The sequence below is a fragment of the Aegilops tauschii genome, chromosome 2 (assembly GCF_002575655.3).
Source record: "Aegilops tauschii subsp. strangulata cultivar AL8/78 chromosome 2, Aet v6.0, whole genome shotgun sequence".
Classification (NCBI taxonomy): Eukaryota; Viridiplantae; Streptophyta; class Magnoliopsida; order Poales; family Poaceae; genus Aegilops; species Aegilops tauschii.
In genome coordinates, this window is record NC_053036.3 from 220349515 (window position 1) to 220355245 (window position 5731).

General features: G+C 48.0%; 1 long non-coding RNA gene across 1 annotated transcript; it reads left to right on the forward strand.

Annotated features, from left to right (window-relative positions):
* The first annotated feature begins 4091 nt into the window (after positions 1-4091).
* On the forward strand, positions 4092-5731 carry LOC120973255 (uncharacterized). The gene is made up of 2 exons (XR_005767765.3): positions 4092-4753; positions 5315-5731. It is a non-coding gene; the product is annotated as an uncharacterized lncRNA (long non-coding RNA).

A 5731-nucleotide genomic window follows, 5' to 3' on the forward strand; every position in this document is an offset into this window, starting at 1 on the left:
ACAGCCTACAGACAGACCGATCGACCAGTATGTACGTACACGTTTGCGACCAGAATGACAACGCTACGTACGCTTCGACCAGGTGGGTACCGACTGTCAGGGAGGATAAGGAGGCACTTCCTTGCGTGCGAAGATGTAGCTGGTGGGTCCCAGCAGTCAGGGGGAAATGTTTTTTTCATGAAATACGGTGGCCCGTCCGATGGGTCCCTGCTGTCAGGTGGAGGAATCATTATTTTGCACGTAATAAGGAGGCACTTCCTTGCTGTGGCGATGGACCCAGCTACAGCCTCTCCACATACAGTACTCTTCCAATGGAAGTCGTTCCTTGACCACATTGACCATGCCGCACCGAGAGCACCAAGGCGGTGGACGACGGCGAGGCCTAGGAAGGGGACGAAGTGGAGCCGAGTAAGACGCGGCAGTGGATGCCCACGTGGAGAGGAGTACGAGGGTTCACTGGTTCGGCTGTGGTGTGAGGCTGCCGTCGTCGCAGAATAACAGGGGGCGTGGGTGAGTAGAGGGATGGCCTGGCCAGCAGTGGGAGTAGTAGGGGGCAGTGAGGCCTCCGCGGTAGCATAGCCGACCACGGGAGGCAGGAGCACGCAGCACGACCGACGCTGGTTTGGGCGGCTGGAGCAAGAAGACCAAAGGTTGAAGAAGCACTACGGCCATCGGATGGACATCGTACAGTCACTGGAGCTAGAATCGTTCATATTGACTAAGTTGACAAAGCCCTCCGTCCGCATCAACTTAGTAGGCCCACAAGTCAGCCTCCCACTATGGTGAGTCTCGGCTAGCAGGGGGAGTATTCATTTTTTTGTGCGTAATAAGGAGGCACTTCCTTGCATGCGAAGATATAGCTTGTGTGTCAGCGGGGGGAATGTTTTTTTCGCAAAATATAGAGGCCCTTCCGGTGGGTCCCAGCTGTCAGGTGGAGGAATCATTATTTTGCGTGTAATAAGGAAGCATTTCCTTGTGTGTGGCCGTGGACCCAGCTGTCAGCCTCTCCACGTATAGTCCACTTCCGATGGATGTCGTTCGTTGACCACGTGACCACGCCGCGCCGAGAGCACTAGGGCAGTGGACGATGGCGAGGCCTAGGAAGGGAACGACACGGAGCCGGGGAAGACTCGGCAGTTGTTGCCCACGCTGTGGGGAGTACGAGGGTTGACTGGTTCGGTCGCCGTCGCTGAAAAATAATGGGAGGTGTGGGTGAGTAGAGGGATAGCCAGGGCAGGGATGCGAGTATGGTGGGGCCATGAGGCCTGGCCGGCAGCACAGCCGGTCATGGGAGGCGGGAGCAGGCGGTTCCGCCGGCGCTGGTTTGGGCGGCTGGAGCAGAAAGATCAGAGACTGAAGAAGCACGATTGCCGTTAGATTGACATCTAACGGTCTGACGCTGGTAGAGTCGATTGTTGACTAAGTTTCTTTTTTTGAGAAACCTTGTGTACGCATGAACTTAGTAGGCCCACAAGTCAGCCTCCAAATATGTGGCAGACAACATAGAGCCCATTTGCTATTTTTTCAATAATTTGCAGCCATTTGCTAATTCTTAAGGAATTTATTACAACCCATTTTCTACCCAGGACCACGGTAAAAAAGTTCAACCTTATTTTGCATATTTCGGTGGATTCCGAACTGTTGTTATCCCGAAATGATAAACATTTATTTTTTAAGAACTTATTGATTTGCCAAAAAATCATTTTGTTTTTGTAAGCAAATAAGACGTGGGACAATTGAGTTGGTTTAAGGAAAAACCAGCGGAAAAAAATCAGCGCTAGGAGGGAAAACAAAAAAAAAGGATGTAAATATGAAATGGGAACTTTATGTATTTTCAATATAATGATATGTGTATATGAACTAGTATAACTATGGGTAGAGATTAGAAAACAGAAGTAGGACATGGCGTTTCAAGAGGAAAATAGAACTCGGCTGTGTGTTTGATTCAGTAAAAAAACTGCCTGCGGATGTTCTAAGACAAAATATAACTAAAGCTGGTAGGCCAAAGGCCAGTAGATACCTGTTGGATCTTTGTGCCCCGTTGTCGTCATGGGCTGGGCCTATTAAAACAAAACCAAGCCTGGGCAGTCTACAACCCAGTTGAAACTTGCTCGACCTGAAAAAACAATATACCTACTGGATCCCAGTTATGAGTCTGTACTTGCAGAATTCTCTCGTTTATTGAGTACGTTGAAGACTTCATGGGTTTCATCGTCTCAGACATCAGCATTATTTTTCATCGTGATAATAAGTGCATGCACTTGCTTGCGTACGGCCATGGACCTGCTGGTTCCATACGGTTAGGCTCTGTATGGACAACCGTCTTGTGGTTCCATGGACGGATTTCATGCAAATCAGATGGTTTTCAGTGAAAGCGGACTAAATTCATTGCATTTTACATATTTATTTTCATTATGGAATATTTTACATATTTCAACTAATAATAATGGACTAGGCTTTTTTTAGTCCATGGGAGGCACTTTGCGATCGAGGTCATGGCACTTAACTGTTCTGGATGGCCCAAATCCATCGCTCCTCTCTTTTAACAATTTGTAGCTGGGCTTGGCATGCCACAACCCAGTTTCGACGTGCTGCGTCCAACTATCAGCTTGTGAAACCAGATGGATCCCCTGCGTACTTCGAAGATGTAAAAAATTTGGAGAACTGGGAATTCGAACGACAGGTGCTTATGCTACCCATCAAATAAAAATCAGGTGCCTGAAAATTTGTTTCGAAACAAATGATTCAGCTTTATATCCACGTCGACCCTCGACATGATGGTTAGAAGCAAATGCCAAGTTCATACCGAAAGATCGTTAACAACAATACCAACTTGCAGACGACCAGGTAGTACAAGTACCAATACCAACCTAACTTATAATCTTTTTAGTCCTGGCCCTAGTGTTCGTCTGGTAGAAAATATTATAGAGGACCAGCTCCTGCTCCTTTTCTTGCTCCAGGTCCCCGAGATGGTACTGGTGCATCACCTAGTTGGTCCTCTACTGGTCGAAGTTCTTGTTGGTGTGCAGCACCAGCACCTTTTTGCTGCCCGTTTGCCGGCCGTTGACCATCATCGGCAAGGTATTGCCGGTCTTGTGCCACATCGCGTGCATGCTGCACTCCGACTGTATCTTGCGACGCATCCACGTGCCCCTTTTGAACGCCCTGGAGTTGCGCTGGAAGAAATGCTTGCTTAGGCCACTTATTGTGATACCTGCAGTATTGTCGAATACAGGTTTTAGTGTACGTAGTTGGCATTTTCATAACATCTTTGGCATGTTGCAGTCACTTGTTTCACTTTTTATTAACTGTCAAATTGTAATTGCTTCACTAGGTCTGCGTCTAAAAAGAAAAACAGAGCTATAAACAAAGGATATGTTTTTGCAAGTAGACGGCCGGTCGGTGTCTCACCTGGAAGTTTCTCAGGATGGGTGTAGCATATGCCATGCTCGCTGTCGATGGTTGGTATGAACAAATCGATGAGAGGGTGAGATCTCGCGCTGTTGGCACTCACTTTGGCCTCAAGGTGCTCGACCAGCTCCTGATCCGTGGGATCGAACTTGATGCCAACCGGTAGCACCGGCCAATCCTTCTTGGACTTGCATCGGTTAATTCCAGTTATATGGTACTCAATGTATGATCAATCGACTGTTTTAGATGAATGATGAAAGATTTCGACAGATAAGTGGTACTCCAAATCTGAAGTCCACAATACCCGAACATGCCGCCGGGACTCTTGTGTCACCTCACGCGCAGCGTGTTGTCACGTCAATTCAGTGTGAGGACATGATGAATATTTTGACCTACGTATACTAGTACTACTACTGTACTACTTACTAGTCGCAATTAGTGTCACATTTTAACCATAGGTTTAACTAACAAAATATCAAATGCATGTCACCGAAAATTATACCATTGGAAACTATGTTCAAATACGAATCAAACGATATAATTTTTTGTGACATGCACTAACATTTGGTTAGTAAAATTTATGAACAAAATTTGACACATATTACGAAGGGGACCAATAAACCAAGAGGGAGCTAGTAGTACGAGTAGGAAACAAAAGAAAAAAAAACCTCGGCCACCCCACCCACCCACGATCTCTCCCCTTCCCTGAAATCCCGACTCTCTTCCCTTGTGTGCATCGCCGCCGGGACCCTTCACCTGCTTCCACCGCGCCGCTCCACTCCGCGAACCCCAACCACCTACAGCCGCCGGCCTACCCACACCTCCGTTTACCCACCATCCGTGGCGCGCCGTCCTGGCCCTCTTCCACCGCCGGGAGTCGCCTCGGGCCCCGCCTATCGCCGCGTGACACCCTACCCGCCCCTGACCACCGGAAACCACGCGCACCTTGCCGTCCCTCGCGTGCTAGCCCGCCCTTCGCCGTGCAGCGGACCCAGCCACCACGCAGATCATGCCGCCCCTGCAAACCTGATCGCTGATCCAGTCGAGGGGGCGGCCGGATCCAGCCGACCACGACCCCCGGCAAGGCATGGGAAGCGGCGTGCACGGGGCGGCCTCCTGCTCCCGGCCGATGTAGTGGTTGTCTGCGCCGCCGTCCTACAGTGCGATGGGGATCCACCGTCGCGGCGCTCATGACGTTCGGCACCGCCACCTCCGGCCGTTCAAGACGGAGCTCCTGGATGGTGCTAGCCTAGCTCCATGCTTCGGACATGGAGAGGTGGTGGCTGGCTCACACTTAGGATGGCTTCGCATCAGTCCAACTACATTGCTAGTCCCCGTTCAGGTTCTGCCTTAGATGTGCATCAACTACTGTGATTGCTAGTCCCCTGTTTCTTTGGAGAATTTTTTTGTACAAGTTTTGTGAAAGTTGTGCTGATTTGATGCCCTCAACATGTTTGTGGTTATGTCTCTGATAACTAACATCAGCTTTTGTCCTTTGCCCAAATTTTTGTGAGCAACAAATATTCATGCATGTGTATTACGTATATCAGTTCTTGTGGGAATACCTCTACAGAGCAAGTTCGTTTTTTGCGCCTCTTTCGCGGAAAAATCATATTGTACAATTATAGGGTCTTTTCTTGAAGTTCATATTGTCAAGACCTCCAAGCTCACATAATATAGTTCATGATAGTTCAGAAGTTTTGGTGACTCATGTCTGATAATTTTTTTGTGATACGTACACGCGAGCCTGTTCATATTTGTATATTTGTTAATTTAATTATCCGTTAGGATCTGGTATTAGTAGTCTATTTTTTATGAGCAGTCTTGTTCGACAGATGCTTTGTTATAGTGTGTGTTTGAAGTTCATATTGTCAAGGTCACGAAATTCACAACCTATCACCAGGGATCCTGAAGAAAATACATGTGGGTTTGGCATGTCTCACATCCTGCAGCAACGATCCTCTGCAAGCCCTGAGCCGCCAGTGTTCCGTCCACAAATCAGTGAGGGATGTAAAAGCGGCTGTGGCATCTTGTCAGCTCCCCATCAAATGTAAGCCTATTATGTCGTCCTTCAGTAGCAGTTCAACAAAAAAACTGCAGCAATTCTACATGGGAAACTATGATATTTCAGGTCTGCTACTATGTACGTTGCTTGTTGGTATGCCAATGAGTACAAACATTTTGTGTAGGTTCTTTGCCCCTTCAGCTTTCTCTGCCATGGATGTGTGCATGCGTGCTATGTGCGTGAGTGCGCTACAGCAATTTGTGTAAAAGAAGCATTTTCAATTGGGAAAAATTAGTTGATGGTTGTTGAAGTTCA